The following is a 17332-nucleotide window of genomic DNA, read 5'->3' as shown; positions in this document are numbered from 1 at the left end:
TAAGTGGTGGATGTAATCAGTTCTTCTCTGATTTTAAATGTAGGCAGAAAATCAAACATAGTCCTTTTCTAAATTGCTTTCGGCTTACCCAGAGTTGTACAACAGTGTAGCTTTAATGTCTTGACATGTAAAAGTTCAGAATATTGAATGTCAGTTCCTAGAAGTGTGTTTCTATACATTTTTCCTCCTTTTTATTCCTTAGAGCTTTTGAGAGTATGGCATATTGTTCTTATTTCAAGTTTTTGATAACCTGTTAGATGAAGACATGATTTTTCAGGGGAAGTTTTAAGGCATCCAGTGAGACATAATTTTACCACAACTTTCCACTGAAGGATACTTTACTTCTTCACCAGATCATTGATTAATGACACCTTTACTCCCTGAGAGGGAGTACCTCTGTATTATGTAAAGTAAATTATTTTTTTTTCCTGAAAAGAGATGGAGAGCCCTTATTGATGATTATTTTATATAATAAATTGGTAAATTCTGTAGAATTTTAATACTGTAGTATTTAACATTTAAAATGCCAAGGTGCCTTGTTTTCAAACTTATGCAACTGTAGAAGTGAAGTTTCCTGGCCATATTTGTATTGAGTATGATAAGGGACGTACCAAAGATGAAACATTAGGTCCATACAGTAGACATATCACCTCAGACCCAAAAGTTCTTAGACCTACCTGTATAATGTTACATCACTTGTCAGGGAGAATTTATTAGCACTGGTAAAACAATGCAGAAATGAAGCTAAACCGCTTCCTAGATTAGTTTTCGGCATACTTAGGTGTTGAAGTTGCCCTTGCAAATCTGGAATTAGTATTGACAAATATCAACTCATAATCTATGTCTACAGTGTAATGGGGCCTTAAGTGTGAGGAGGCTGAAGTTTTTAAAATCCTGAGTTGTTTTTTAAAAGTGGAATTTGGATCCGTGGGGTTGTTTAGCCTGGAGAAGAGAAGGCTCCAGGGAGACCTTATTGCAGCCTTTCAGTCCTTAAAGGGGGCTTATAAGAAAGACGGGGACAGACTTTTTAGCAGGGCCTGTTGCAACAGGACAAGGGGTAATGTTTTTAAACTAAAAGAGGGTAGATTTAGATTAAATCTAAGGAAGAAATGTTTTACGATGAGGGTGGTGAAACACTGGCACAGGTTGCCCAGAGAGGTGGTAGATGCCCCATCCCTGGCAACATTGAAGGTCAGGTTGGATGGGGCTCTGAGCAGCCTGATCTAGTTGAAGATGTGCCTGTTAATTGCAGGGGCGTTGGACTAGGTGATCTTTAATGGTCCATTGCAACCCAAACCATTCTATGATTCTATCCTTCTGAAGAGCTTCTTGCCACCCTGTTCTATGCTTCGGGTATTAAGAACACTTGCTGCAGACTTGCAGGAAATCTTGAACTGGTGTTTATTATGAAGACAGAGCAATAGAGTAGTCATGTTAAGGTGAGATTACAGAAGTATAGGGTAGTCAGTACCCCACTGTGGTTGCAGTTTACCTAGAAATGATCGTTTATTAATATCCAGCAGTGTGAGGTAGAGAACACTAACTCAGAAGTTTATCAGAGCATTGCATTGAGAGCCCTTGAACCCACTGTAAGTTGTTTAGGGTACAAGTCAAATACTAGATTTAACAGGTCTGTAAAATAAGATATTCCTCCTAGAGAATCAAGATAGAAGAATTACAATCTAACAATAATAAAAATACATCCTGAGCTTACACTTCCTACATAGAATGTCATGATAGTATGAAAAAGAAGGGGAACAAGGAATCAGAAATGAGTGTTTTGAAGGATCATAGCTTTTGGAGAAGCTTGAAAGAACCTAGGAGTGTGAATCTGTGAGTGCCTGGTCATTATCTGTTTCTTGGGTCTTCCTTTGCTTCATGACAGAATTAATCTACCCCTTGTCAAACTTGCTAAAAAATCTGTATTGAAGTCGTTACCAATGGAGAAACTTCATTTTTGTGAGAAGTCATTGCCAGAAAGCGTTCTTTCCTTGTATTATACCAATCATATTTATTGCATTGAAGTGCAACCTTCTGATTTATTCTTTTAAAGGCTTGTATCTCTGTAAGTACTGAAAAGCTGATATCCACTCTTTTGGAGGAAGAAAATGAAATAACAGTAAAGTGTACGTTGCACAAAGAGCAGAGAGTTTTTATGCTTATCTATTGTGTTGGTTTTGTTTTTTTTTTTTCATTTAGAAACCTTCTCGGGGTGGGGGGAAATTCACTGGCAGCTGCAACTTGTTGAAGACTTCTAGAAGAAATTCTTGCTTTTTCCAAGCAACAGGATGGAACAAAGAAAGCTCATGTGAGCAGAAGGAATTTGGTCCTGAAACCACAAGAGACTTTTTTAAAGTTCTTAGTTACATGAAGCTGAATACTTTTTACATATGAAAGAGGCAAATTGTCATTGCTGCCATCAATAAAACCACAGTGCACTATTCTATTCTTTGCCTTGTATTCTTTTTACTGAACCTCCATTATTACTTAATATAATACTGATGTATCATGATTTTTATTAATTTTGAATTGATTTTGGTTCTAATATTGTTTCTAGTAAAGTAAAAGTAAAACTTATATTTTGTCAAAAGCAGACAGGATTGGGCCTTTAATTTAGATTTTAGGCTAGCATTAGTGAAACATGTTAAAAATTTTCAGCTAATTATTGTACAGTGAAATTCTGAATAGGTTTTGACTGTGTTTCTGTGTTTATTTTCCAAAGTTGCTGAAGGCCAAATTACAGATTTGCCTATTATGTTTTTCATGATCTGTGACTAAAAGGTCGAAGGGGAGAAAAAAAAAATCATCAGTTTCATAGTCATTTTCTAAATAATTTTAGGTAAATATTTTCTTTTTAGGAATATTTATATTACAGAAATAGAAACATTTCTAGAAGGTACAGGAAAGTAGTTTAAACTAAAAGTACCGAAAGATGCATATGAGTATTTTAAACGTAAATATGTGTATACATGCACACATGTGCAACCTGTTGAATAGTAGGTTCTAACTTTCTTGTAGTTTTAAACTTTGCTTTGATTGCTTCATATTATTAGAATTTTTTTCAATTATCATTGACGCTTGAAAGAATCTTATGTCAAACTACTTTTCATTCTAAGCTGTATCTTTGAATCTTATGTGATTATGACAAATAGTTGAAATTTCACTATTTCTTTAGCTGAGAAGCACTCAAGATCTATGTACCATGCAAAACCCTTCTAAGCTTTATTCTAATCATTTAGTTAAGATTGAAATAGCACATGTTTTGAGGTAGTTCTGTAAAGACAGAATTTTACCTGAGATATGTATTGATGGTATAAGTTGTACAATTAATTCTACTAAACTTCTCTCTGAGTGCTCATACAAAACTCTGTTTGGATAGAACCTGGTTTATTTGGATGAAAAGAAGTTTTATATTGATGATGTAATTAAATATATTTGCAATACATAATGTGGATTACTGTCCGAATGCAGTCAAATCTTACCAAGCACATAAATATTTGCAAAATAATAAGGAACCAAATGTTTTGCTGCCTCAATGGATCCTAAGCAGCTTCTTGAAAATTATAATGCAACTCAGTAATAATTCTAAAGAAATTTGGAAGCTTAAAACATGAGCTGTTCAATGTTGAAGTTCTTCACTATCAACTGACACACAACAAATTTTATGAAGTTTGTTAGATTTAAGTTAGAAACCACTTTCCAAATACTATGAATAATTCTGGTCAGTTCTGCTAAATTGTACCAGCAAATAAATAAATTGTAGATCTAATACATTGGATGTTGGATGCTTTACTTCCAGAATTATCGCTAAGACCACTGATAGCAGCTATTCAGCTTCATTAAGTGATGCAGCCATAGCATCGTTTTAAAAAGCAGTTTTGATTTTTCTTTACAAATAGACTGTGCATTAAATGAGAGCCCTACAATCAGTGTACCAAAGCAATTTCTGAAATTAAAATCACTTTTATGTTCTTTTGAGCTTTCATTCTTGCTGTGAACTGAATCATAAAATTCAGAAAACTGCAGCCTGATTTAGTGAACTGTAAAAAATAAAGCCTACTTATGAAAATTTGAAGACTATAGAAATACAATGCAGCATTCCTCTGTAGTGGTTGTGGCATTCTGAAATTACCACATGCAGTTGTCTGTAGGCAAATGACATATATTTGAGAATGTTGTTTTTGTTTCTAAAACAGTAAAGACCACGTCCTGGTCTTTTCACTCGTGCTGAGGAACTGGAAAGCCAGAGTAAGCAAACAGCTGGAGAGTGTCCTTAAAAAGACATGTTATCTTTTTGTGTTTTATGATTCTTTTCTGTTTTGGTTTGGACTGAAAAAACTTCTTTTGAAAGCTCTGCCTGTTTAGGATCTGAAGAACCAGTGATTTGAACAGATAAAAACTATTTGCGTCAACCTGTTCTGAAAAGCAAGAATTCAAATATTCATGCTCATTGGTTCCTATATCTGGAAACAACATGATGATAAACTAGGTAGGTATATAAATTATTTTCTTGATTTGCATAATCCATCAAAACCACAAACATAATAATTTTCCAGTCGTAATGTAGTACAGTTTACATACACAAGAGCATTAATTTATTTAGCTTTTATGTTCAGAAAAAGTTATCACGACTAGGTAGGTCTTCAAAACTGATGTAAAAGTTAACTTCTAATTTGTCAAAAGCAACAGCAAAAGCAAGCTTCTGAACTTTGTGGGACTATATCTGTGTAGTTAAACAAAAAAGGCTGGTAAGGAGCACTGGATCCTGATCATTCACACTATTTATTTACTAGCTTGATTTCTGACTCTGTTTTGAAGTGTTCTTGACTAGCTGTTTCTAAGACAAACCTGTCACAAAGAAACTTTGCCCTTTGTAAGCTAAGCTGGACATGAGCCAATCTGTGACTCCTGACCAGTAGGTCCCTGGTCTGTGGCCCTCCTTTACTAGGGTTATAGATACAGCTTATGAGAATTTCTGTCTTGAATTTTAGGAATGCAATTCTAATGAGATGTTTTCCTTGCCATGGACTTCTATATAATGTTTTTACCTAAACGAAACTAAAAAAATGTTAGAATTTCTGATTTAAATTATTCTAAAAGTTATGTGCCAAGTTGGTAGTACTATCATTGAATAATTTTTTTTTCCTCTTTATATTGTTGAGATATAAAATAATTTTGAAACAAAGAGAGGAAATATTCTTGTTTTATTTTACATGTTTTCAGAGTTTTGTAACAAAATATCAATATCTTTATTGATACTTGATTTTTGATACACCTTGTTCAATATCTTTATCAATGATCTGGATGAGGGGATCGAGTGCTCCCTCAGTAAGTTTGCAGACGACACCAAGCTGGGCGGGAGTCTTGATCTGCTCGAGGGTAGGAAGGCTCTGCAGAGGGACCTGGACAGGCTGGATCAATGGGCTGAGGCCAACTGTATGAGGTTCAACAAGGCCAAGTGCCAGGTCCTGCACTTCGGCCACAACAACCCCAGGCAACGCTACAGGCTTGGGGAAGAGTGGCTGGAAAGCTGCCCAGAGGAAAAGGACCTGGGGGTGCTGATTGACAGCCTGGCTGAACATGAGCCGGCAGTGTGCTCAGGTGGCCAAGAAGGCCAACGGCATCCTGGCCTGTATCAGAAATAGTGTGGCCAGCAGGAGTAGGGAGGTGATCGTGCCCCTGTACTTGGCACTGGTGAGGCCGCACCTCGAATACTGTGTTGAGTTTTGGGCCCCTCACTACAAGAAGGACATGGAGGTGCTGGAGCATGTCCAGAGAAGGGCAATGAAGCTGGTGAAGGGCCTGGAGCACAAGCCTTATAAGGAGCGGCTGAGGGAACTGGGGTTGTTTAGCCTGGAGAAGAGGAGGCTGAGGGGAGACGTCATCGCACTCTACAACTACCTGAAAGGAGGTTTTAGCGAGGTGGGTGTTGGTCTCTTCTGCCAAGTAACTATCGATAGGACAAGAGGAAATGGCCTCAAGTTGCACCAAGGGAGGTTTAAATTGGACATTAAGAAAAATGTCTTGACTGAAAGAGTGGTCAGGCCTTGGAACAGGCTGCCCAGGGAAGTGGTTGAGTCACCATCCCTGGAAGTATTTAAAAGACGTGTAGATGAGGCCCTTAGGGACATGGTTTAGTGGGCGTGGTGGTGTTGGGTTGGCAGTTGGACTCGATGATCTTAGAGGTCTTTTCCAACCTTAATGATTCTATGATTATATGAAAATCTGATTGAAGATGTCATGTTGTTATTTGAAATTTTGCCTTGGACTAACTATCTATCTTCTGATAGATATTAATATATATGTTTAAATATAACTTTTTGTTTTGTTACTAACAGGTACTTTCTTATTAAGTCTTTGGCAACAAGTGTACAAAGCATTTTGAGGATCACTTATCAAGAAACACTGCTGGAATTGTCGCTGCAGAATCTCTCTGTAATGACCTGAGCCGTATGCAGATGAAATTTGTTGGCAATATGGCTTTCCAAGGCAGTATTAACAACATGTATTTTCATTGGGTGGCGAGAGGCTGATACCACAGGAAGGACAAATCTTATCCATGAGATGCACTTGGCATTAGATACAGAATGAGTAAAAGAAGATAAAGATTTAGCGTGAGGTAAATCTGATGAGACATTTGCAAGAGAATTCCCAAATAGCCAAACTAGCTAATGAAGGTTGGTCTCATGTTAGCCAGGTAGCTGAAAGAATCTGGCAGTGTAGGGTAAATAGTCCCTTTCTAGCATTATGGTTGGAGGGGACTTCATACAGAAAAATCTCCAGTGCTTTCGTGCATACACAGGAACATATTGTTTGGAATGATTGTCTATAGATGCTTTCTTGAAGGAGAATTCCCGTTTGACTGTCCTTTCTTCATGTGACTTGATCCAACTCCAATAAAGTCTTACAACTTTCTTGAGAACTACATAAGCCTCAAGAATGGCTAATAGCACAATTTAGCTAGTTCAGTTCAGCTTTCTACTTGCTATACAACTATTGAGGCATTCTTTTGGGTTTTTTTCTTTTTACTTTCTGAAATGTTTTAGAGCAACCTATTGCAGGAGAGTAGCAGCTAAACTACAGAAGGCACTCCAAACATGAGTGGTGGTGGGGTGGGGTGGAGGAGTGTTTGAGAAAGATTCCGAAGAATTTATAAAATAAAGCTAGAAATTACATCAGTACTTAATTTTCCCACAAGATTGGGAGACCATAAAAAGTCAGTTTCCATACAAACACATAGGCTGTTGATGGACATAATTATATTCTGGAAATTGTGGTATGAATGAAATTAGAATCTAGTATATATTAAAAATAAATCTTACAAATGTTCAAATAAATAGGAGCTGTGGGAAGGCGAATGATTAGGTGTATAATAGCAACAGAGTACCATAGATGGTCTGAAAAAAATTCTGCAGGTGCTTCTAAGGAAAATGTTTGCAATCATATTATAGTGCCTTGTAATATTTCATGCAACTTGATTAATCTATTTCTATCTTAAAATGGATGCATAGGTAAGTATTGTACAGAAGATATTAATGTCATTTTCAGGCAGTTTAGTATGCCATAAGATCTTGAATGCTTTGCTTTGATTTTATACCATATATTTCTAAACTGCAAAGGTTCAAGAATGTAAATAATATTTTATATTTTTTTTACAGTCAAAATAGTCTTAACCCAAGTATGTTTTGTTAGCCATTAGGTAAATGGCTATGCCTCTGCTAAAACAGCTGTAGTCTTACATGACTGTGCACAGACTTATGTCTGAATTAGCCATCTATTTTGTGCTGATTATTCTTCTGTAGCTATTTAGCAAAGGAACTTGGTTTGTTTACAATAATAATAAAAGTAAAAAGCAGAATAAATAAGGGATGTTCTATTATTTTGACATGCCACAAATGAAACACTGTTTTTTGTACTGGAGGACTAGAATAGCATATACAAAATCAGTGTTTTGGCTGGAAAGCTGCCCAGAGGAAAAGGACCTCGGGGTGTCGGTCGACAGCCGGCTGAACATGAGCCAGCAGTCATCAAGAAGGCCAATGGCATCCTGGCCTGTATCAGAAATAGTGTGGCCAGCAGGAGTTGGGAGGTGATGGTGCCCCTGTACTCGGCACTGGTGAGGCCGCACCTCGAATACTGTGTTCAGTTTTGGGCCCCTCACTACAAGAAGGACATGGAGGTGCTGGAGCGTGTCCAGAGAAGGGCAATGAAGCTGGTGAAGGGCCTGGAGCACGTCTTATGAGGAACGGCTGAGGGAACTGGGACTGTTTAGCCTGGAGAAGAGGAGGCTGAGGGGAGACCTCATCGCGCTCTACAACTACCTGAAGGGAGGTTGTAATGAGGTGGGTGTTGGTCTCTTCTTCCAAGTAACTAGCGATAGGACGAGAGGAAATGGCCTCAAGTTGCGCCAGGGAGGTTTAGATAGGAGATTAAGAAACATTTCTTCACCGAAAGGGTTGTCAAGCACTGGAACAGGGGAAGTGGTTGAGTCACCATCCCTGGAGTTATTTAAAAGACGCGTAGATGTGGCACTTAGAGACATGTTTTAGTGGTGGACTTGGCAGTGTTAGGTTTGTGGTTAGACTCAATGATCTTAAAGGTCCTTTCCAACCTAAATGATTCTATGATTCTCTAATGGGTAGAATGTACAGTATTTATAAAAGAATCTCAAATTTAAGATCCTTTGAATGTGCCATCTATATCGGCATGATTTGCTTGATTTTTCTGTTTTGCAATAATGTGATTATCTTGATGTGATGTTAAGAAGGCCTTTAACACTGTTTACCTGAGGTGTAGGTGAGATGCTGTTATTTTCTAGTAGGCCAATAAAAATAATCTGCCACTAGATGATTTGTTTTCTCTTTTCATTAGTGGTTAGAAATAATGATAGTTACGTATTGTTGTTTCCTTGGTACTAATGGAGGCCACTCTTTTAGTGAGAGCAGGCCATATAGCCTCTTATGGAGGAATTGTGGGTCATATGCGGAAGCCCAGCCAATCTGTATAACTGAATTTATGTCCTCATATGCCCAAAACATTGATGTCTCCTCCCGTAATTTTTGTTCCTCCTACTGTAGAGAAAGCATTAATGAATGATGAGTCACACTGTTTCTTTGTTATGTACAATTATGTTCTGTTTGGGCAACAAGTGCCCATGGGGTGATCCATGTATCTGTCAAGAAAATGTGTGTCCATAGCGTTTGTCTGGACCACACTGTTCAGTTGGGCCATTTCTGGCCTGCAATCTGTAAACTGTTAACCACTGTATTCATCTTTTTTGTGACTTTTCTCTAGGTAACGTAGCACCTACAATTCAAAGCCAGTGTAATGCAGAATAATATTTGGTTTGGTTTTAGTATGTTGTTTTCTCCTGGCAAAAAATCTGTTTTAAACCAGGGAAAAGTATTCTCGTTCAGGATTAACTAGGCAGGAGTAATACTACTATATACTTTTGTTTCAGATCCTTTCATCAAAGACTGCTTATCAGTGCTACTTTACATTTTAATATCACATTTTTAAGGCAATTTTGACTTTCATCACATAGGCTGTAGACTTTTATCCAGATATTTCTTCAGCATAGCAAATAGGAATCTCCTGAGTCCTCTGCATATGAGGACTTTGTTAGTTTTTTGTGGATATTGATTAACTTATCCCTTTGATAAAGTTCCTTAGCTCTTGAAAGCACTTAGCTCTGTTATTCCCAATTACTCCTAGTACCAGATTGTTACAGAATTTAATTCCTCAGAAGGCTAAAAATCTTCTAATTACAGCCTAAATGTATTCAGTTACACACACCTGTGCTTGTGTCATCATTGACCTTGAGCTTAAAGAGCTCTCATCTGACCCTTGAGGTATTTGTAGGCAATTTCTAAACAGTGCTGAATGAGGGCATGGAAGAGCCATACTCTGCGAATCCTGTTCAATAACCATTTGCAGTGTGGTAGCATGCTGTGGCGGGAGGTTCTATGACTCACATGGTCCTTCATGCTTATATTGTGTGCAGTAATTTCTGTTCAGTTGTATATGCCTTCATTGAATTGATGAATTCTTTAAACTTGTAGTTTCATGTGCCTTTCTTCTAGTGATCAGGGGAAAAGACGCAGTGCAGCTTAGAAGGGACGTCAGGAAGTGTATCTCTAGGCCAACCTCCTACTCAAAACAGGGTCAGCTGTAAGATCAAATAAGATTGCTCAGGTCTTTGTCCAGTCAGGTCTTGAAAACGTTCAGGGATGCAGATGCATAACCTTTCTGTGCAACCTGCTACAATGTTTGACTGTCCTCATGGGGGAAAAAGTCTTTCCTTACATACAGTCTGAACCTGTCCTATTTCAATGTGTGCTTGTTGTCTGTTGTCCTCCTGCCATGCACCACTGTGAAGAGCCTGGCTCTGTCTTGATAAATCTCCCCATGGGAATGCTGCTGCTAGGTCCCCCTGCAGCTGTCTCTTCTCCAGGCTGAACAAGCCCTGTTTCCTTCGCTTCTCCTCACAGAGCAAGCGCTCCTGCCCCTGACCATTGCAGTAGCTCTCCACTGAACTCATTTCAGTTGATTGATGTCTTCCTTGTACTTGCAAATCTAAAACTGTATGTGATATTCTAGGTGGGGTCTAATGAGTCCTGAGTAAGAGAGGATGATAATTTCCTTTGATCTATGATCCTGTTGATATAGCCCAGGATACTGTACTGTTGGCCTGCCTTCCTGCCGGAGCATACCACTGGCTCATATTCAACTTGCTGTCTACCAATACCCACAGGTCTTTTTCCACAGAGCTGCTCCCCAGCCAGTCGGTTGCTAGCCTGTAGCACTGCAAGGGGTTCTTCCTTCTCAAGTGTTGGCCTTTTTATTTGACCTTCGTTTAACGACATTCCTGTCAGCCCATTCCTCCAGCCTGTCTAGGTCCATCTGAATGTAGCCCTGTCTTCAACCATATCGCTTTGTTCCCCTCCCAGCCCACCTCCAGTTTGGTGTCAAACTTTATGAGCAACCACTTAATTGACTCTTTCAGGTCACTAATAAAGATGTTAAACAGGACAGATCCCAGGGTAGACCACTGTGGTACTCCTGTTGTTACTGGTTTCCAGGCCAGTAGGTTTGTTGGTCTTCTGCAAAGACATAGCATATCAGCACTCAGTGACTGCTCTGGTCCTTGAATCATCTATCTATCTTCTTAATCACCATAGATCGCAAAGGAACATTGATAGGACAAAGCTTAGTTGGTAATAACAAGAGGTAATTATTCAAGTAATTGGAGCTCGTCAGACAGTGATGATCTGTGCTTCAGAAGACAAGTGAAACCTTTACTCAGAAAGAGGGAATTGCAGTAACACTATATGGCAGGGAGTACCTGTTACTACAGCATGCCATGTGATATTTATTATTCTAATTAAAATTTCTATGCATTTTTTTCCATTTTACAATGTCTCATCTCCTTGTAAAATATTAGGAAGATCCAAAAATAAGCTATTTTTAAAATAATTTAAAGCAAAGGTAAGAATATAATTGTGATAGAAAGAATGACTTGGACTGTGCAATCTCTAAGCCTGGCTGATCTAGTGCTGCTACCGTGAATTTGCTTTAATATGTTTCTAAAATAGTTTGACTCATACTCCTTGTATGACAGATGACTGTCCCTCAACAGAACAAAACCATGCTCTGCTAGCAGATATTGGAGTTTTGTGTCAACCTGCTGATGTTTCTTGACAAGGTGTTGACCTGACTGGGTGTTAAACCCCACCCTGAATATAAAGAAAGGCGAAGAGTTGAGCATACCTGACACACAAACTCAGACAGTAGTAACTGAGCCTGAGGAAGAAGAGGTTGATATTACCAGTATGAAGCAACTTTTTAATCTTAAATATGCTGTTTGGAATGCTTTGAAGTAGGGCAGGGAAGTCATCTGCTCACAGTGATACGTTATGTGATACGGTAGGATCCAGAAGCAAAGTAGTCTAATGCTGTCAGAGTAAAATCTCTGTGCTAGCTACTTGTGTTTCCAATGTGACGAACATTGACTTGGCAATAGAGAAGCTGGACTAATGTGTCTGTTCCCAACAGCAGGACCTCAGGAACAGGCATAGTCTCCAAACTGCCTCCAAAGAACCTTGGAACTGTACAAATAAATCATAGGGGTAGGCATATCCTGAAGTGCCCATTTAATGAAAAATAAATGCTCTTTTCTTCCACAACTTGCTCTCAATGGGTATGTTTTATTGCTAGCAGTTACTAGCAGGAGCTGTAACATAGAATCATTAAGGTTGGAAAAGACTCTAAGATCATCAAGTCTAACATATATCTGTTTATCCCATAAAACTTGGAATAGACTGTGCTGGTCACAGAGTAATCTGAAAGATCAGAATATCCTATTTTATATAAAATTACCACATCACTTTAAGTACGTATCTTCCTCTCTATTTGCCTGTGGACTGCAGAATTAAAGCATCACCTGAAGATTTATGTGAGCTTAAATTTTAAGAATCTACCTTTACTGAGCCTTTTTTGGTCCAGTTCCTTCAGCTGCTTAGTTGAATGTACCAAATATGAAAGTTGTTAGCATATTTAAAACTCTCCTTTGCATGGAGATTTATACTGTGAGTTCATTTATTATGAGCTATGATATGCTGTAAGATAAATAACCCCAAATAAGATATAAAAGTCAACATCTATATATGATTAATTGAAGGAGTTATGGAGAAGAGACCTCAGCTGTGCTTGGCAAATTCAAAAAGTATTTCCAATTTATCTAATGCCAAGTAATACGTAGTGAACAAGATCAAATTATAATGCTGTGGTTCGTTGAGCATGGTTGATTAAGATCATTGTTCATTCACCTAAGGCCTGTCATTTAATATTTACATTGTTGGAGAAATGCATGCCTCGGAGCCTAACAGTGCTTACCTTTTCAAAGAAGAGCTAATTATAGAACATAGTTCATTATAAGTATCTTAGTACAGGTAAACCTGGGCCTAGAATATATTGACATGTGTTCTCTGTGTAATGACAGAGATCACATAAGGGTATACTTCTTCCTTCCTGAGCTAATTATACTGGTAGAAATCCTCCTGTTGCAAAGATTTATGATCATTTAAAGGGTCATTCCCTTTCCCTTATGGAAACAGATTACAGTAGTATAAACACTATGACTGTACGAGTATAGCCAAAGCAGAATGATTTTTATTCATGTCCTTGTGTCATGTGTCCATGTGCTCTGTCATATGAGCAGCGTAAGGACCTGCTCTTGAGAGCTTGTTGGGCAATGTTTGAAATGGGCTGGCTCAGCCTCAGGAAGTGCTGGAAGATACCCGGCCACCAGATGGTGGGTATGACTGCCTCTGCCCTATGGAAACACAAGTGTCTGTGCTACTCTGCAATACAGAGACTGTGAATGAAAATCATAATCTCTCCCTTTTTCCTCCTTTTTGTGTAAACAAAGTACTCCATGCAACCTTTTTCTAGTGAAAATTCTGCCCATACTTCACCCCACATATTTTTGGCTATATGGTAACAGAAGTCTAAGATTAGCTGACCTCCTTCTGCCTTGTCCCACCCACACTGTGTTTCATAGTGTGGATTGTACTAACCTAGTATGACTTTGTTTTTTTAAATTCTTCTACACAGGCAAACAATCCTGCAGTCAAAAGAGCCTATTGTAATCAATAAGCCTTTTACCCCATAATTCTTATGATTTGCCATTGCAATTAGGGTATAACCTGGCAACAGGTAGGAGTTAGTGCTGGCTGTATTTCACTCATTTGCTAATTGAGAGAGAAAATAGAGTAACAGCTGCTACTTTTATTATAGCAATTAATGGTAAATCTAGGGTTCTAGCATCGGTTTTGACATTGTTTTTGCTCTGGTTTGATACCTTTGTTTTAAATTTTGGCTTCTCTGTTTCTGTTACAGTAGTTCTGATATTCAGTATGGTTTATGTGATCCCTTTTTCTAGGGAATTTTAATTATCCCTTTTTCTAGGGAAAGAGATTCCTCTGCATGCTGATATCCCTAAATTTCAGGCTTAAATCTGTTAAAGTACCAGAAACTTAAGTCTGTCCAGGATATACAGAAGTACTAATTAGAAATTTTCTTATTTGTATAGTAAAATAGGGCTTGATTCTGAAAGGAAATCTAAGTAGCTTTTGTACTCCTCAACTTAAGAGAGGTCAGCTTGAATGACAGAAAGCTCATGGAATTTTTATGTTGAGCTGGAGTAGCTGAAAGCTCACTTTTCAGTGATGCAGTAACAAGTAGATAACTTTTCTCTTAAAAAAAAACAAACAAACAAAAAAAAAAAACCAAACCCCAAAAACCTCCTAATTCCTGCATTGTCCTTTTGTTGGCTTCTCCTCAGCTTTGTGGTTTTTAAAATATATGTTCTAATAAAACATTTGAAATGAGCTTTCTGTTTGTGCTGTGCTTAAAACACTGTGAAAAGGTGTCACTGACTATGGATGCAGACAGATTCACTAAATAAACTTATAAAATACAAAAATATTTTATCTCCAATATTTTACTTACAAAATAATATTCAAAATTACTGTTCATATGAGGAGAAGCACTGTATGACAATTTCTTTTTAAATATTTAATTAGGAGGTGCTTAATCTAAACATACAAAATTCCTTTATTTTTTCCCCCTGAGATACATGGGAAATCGAGAAAATGTTGCTTAACCTAGTTCTCAAGAACCATTCTCTGTCAGTATGTATTAAAGACTAGAATAATTATAAATAGCTAAGAAGATTAAACGTGTGTTTATGTATGCATTGCGTACTGCCAAAAAGTATGGTTTCCAGGAACTGGAAAGAGATCTTGCCTATTCCTATTAACACCTCTGAAACAGCTGAGTTAAGCTAACTTCAGTGTCTTTTACAGGTTCCATGAATTATTTTCCTTACATGGTTAAGGTTTTATTATTTGGGAGCTTCTTCAGCAAAGCTCCATTTTATAAATGCTTAATCATTCCCTATTACATTGGAAGACTTCATAACCCAAAATATTATTGTAATCCTGGATCCCTTTGAGGGATCCAGACCTAAAATTCCTTGTTATAGAGCACTTGAATGCTGTATAATGAATACCACTGAATCTGCATGTAATGAGAAAAATCCCTTTGCCCTTGACAGCTGGATCATATTAATGTGAGAGCTTAGGATAGTCCATGTGTTCAGGTTAAAAGAAAGGGGTAATCATGTTTGGACAGAAAGCACTTATATTCAGGCAAATACATAGTTTTTGCCTCAGTCTCCTAAACACAGTATGCTTCACTTTTTCATCTTTGAGGGAAGGGGAATTAATGGACTTTCTGGACTCAGTAAAAACTGGATCTTAATTATTTCATGATATTCACATTAAGAATATCTAAGCTTCTGTCCCTGATGTGTGTTCTTCAAAGTGCTTATGTTGAGTACTTGGATTTTTAGCACCTCTTGACAGAGTTTTGTGATTCTCTGGTAATTACTTTGAGAAACATCCAGGCAATCTGTCAAACTGAATCCCTCCAGTTCTGAATGAAAAATGTCTAAATCAAAGTTTTTCAGATTGTGCAGAAATTTAAGAATACAGCTTGTTCATTAGGGATAATTTCAAGCAGATACTACTTATAATGATGGAGAGGAACATGTCTGACAGCTGCAATTTCCTTTTTACCTTAGGTGTTACCTTTCTGTAATAGCTTTCTGTAAAAGCATCTGACTTCTAAAGCAAACTTCTTTGAAATGGAAGGTACAAAACCATGAAAAAAACCCAGGTGGATTTATTTCCAATTTCAGTTATGTTTGTCTTCATTAATAAATGCAATATGTTACACCTGTGTCCACGGTGATGTTGTGGTTTAACCCGGCAGGCAGCCAAACACCACACAGCCGCTTGCTCACTCCCCCACACACAGTGGGAGCGGGGAGAGAATCGGGAAAAAAAAAAAGTTGAATTCGTGGACTGAGATATAGACAGTTTAATAGAACAGAAAAGGAAGGGAAAATAATAATAATGATGGAATATACAAAATGAGTAATGCACAATGCAATTGCTCACCACTCGCTGACCGATGCCCAAGCGTGATCACCCTCCTCCACCAACCCCTAGTTTATGTACTGGGCATGACGTCATATCGTATGGAATACCCCATTGGCCAGTTGGGTTAGCTGTCCTGGCTACTCCCTCCCAGCTTCTTGTGCACCTGGCAGAGCATGGGAAGTTGAAAAGTCCTTGGCTAGTGTAAACATCAGTTAGCAACAACTAAAACATCAGTGTGTTATCAACATTATTCTCGTACTAAATCCAAAACACAGCACTATGCCAGCTACTAGGAAGAAGATTAACTCTACCCCAGCCAGGACAGGTGGCTAGAATTGCACTGCATTATATGCTCACAGTTCAATCTGTGACCTTAGTAGGCTTGTGTCTGTTGCTGTATTAGAAAGCTCCTCCCAAATCCTTGTAGTCTATGTTTGTGGTTTATCTAAACATAGTCATTGTCCCCACTGCATCACTTAAAATACACTAGTTGTCTTTTTTAATTTGTTTTGATTTCAACCTTTTATTTTCATGGAAATTTTCTATCCTTTGTTGATCATTAATAAACACATTGCTATTGATTAACAGACCTGCATTTAGTAAGCAAATTTGTTTGTTTGCAAAGGTGAGTTGGATTTGCGGGGCTACAGAGCATGACTGCATGGCTACCTGTAGGGCCATCCCTTCTTCCTCCCTGCCTTCCATCCCAGGGAGGAAAAACTAAGAGTGCAAGCCAGTGTTTTAGATCTTCCTGACAACAAAGAAACAATCCTCAAAGCATCCACATGGAGGTGATTCATTGTGGGGTGTGTAAGTTTTCGGAAAAGAGCTTGGATTTTCGCAGATAAATCTATCATAACCTGATATTGACTGAGTGAAGATCTCTAACTCTTAAAACAGAGTTCTGTGAATTTCCACGTAGAAGAAGCTCTAGCCATGTGGTTTACACTGACTGTCCAGCCAGGGACACTAGAAGCGTATGGTCGATTGTGACTTCTGCTGCTGGTACAGACCTTACCATGGGAACTCACAGGTGGGTGGCATTTGGAGGCCATATGTTTCCTGGCCATTTCTGTTGTGGGGCAGAATGTCCGGGTGGATGTCCACGAGGCAAGTCTTACAAGAGATTTCTGTGAATTTTCTGCTTCCCGCTCCCCATGTTCATGTCACTGGGCCTGTTGTTAGCCTGAAAGCTAAGATGAAGCAATGGAGGCTAATGGACTTTTCAGCACTAACCTCTTAAAATGATGTACCTACTGTGAAAGGCAAGACTGTAGTTGGAGACAGTAATAGACAAAATGATGTATAAATACTTGTGATGTCTT

General features: G+C 38.2%; 1 protein-coding gene across 6 annotated transcripts in view; it reads left to right on the top strand.

Moving 5' to 3' along the window:
* The window catches only part of TDRD3 (tudor domain containing 3), a 110587-nt gene extending 108141 nt beyond the window's left edge, over positions 1 to 2446 (top strand). For all 6 annotated transcript variants that reach the window (XM_075139143.1, XM_075139140.1, XM_075139145.1 and 3 more), the window contains one exon: positions 2200 to 2446. The gene's annotated coding sequence lies outside the window, so the exon portion shown is untranslated. The remainder of the gene's footprint in view (positions 1 to 2199) is intronic.
* Positions 2447 to 17332: the final 14886 nt, after the last annotated feature.

The sequence above is a fragment of the Calonectris borealis genome, chromosome 1 (genome assembly GCF_964195595.1).
Source record: "Calonectris borealis chromosome 1, bCalBor7.hap1.2, whole genome shotgun sequence".
NCBI classification, from domain to species: Eukaryota; Metazoa; Chordata; class Aves; order Procellariiformes; family Procellariidae; genus Calonectris; species Calonectris borealis.
The sequence above is the reverse complement of the archived record's forward strand: the minus strand, read 5'-3'. Positions and strand labels throughout refer to the sequence as shown.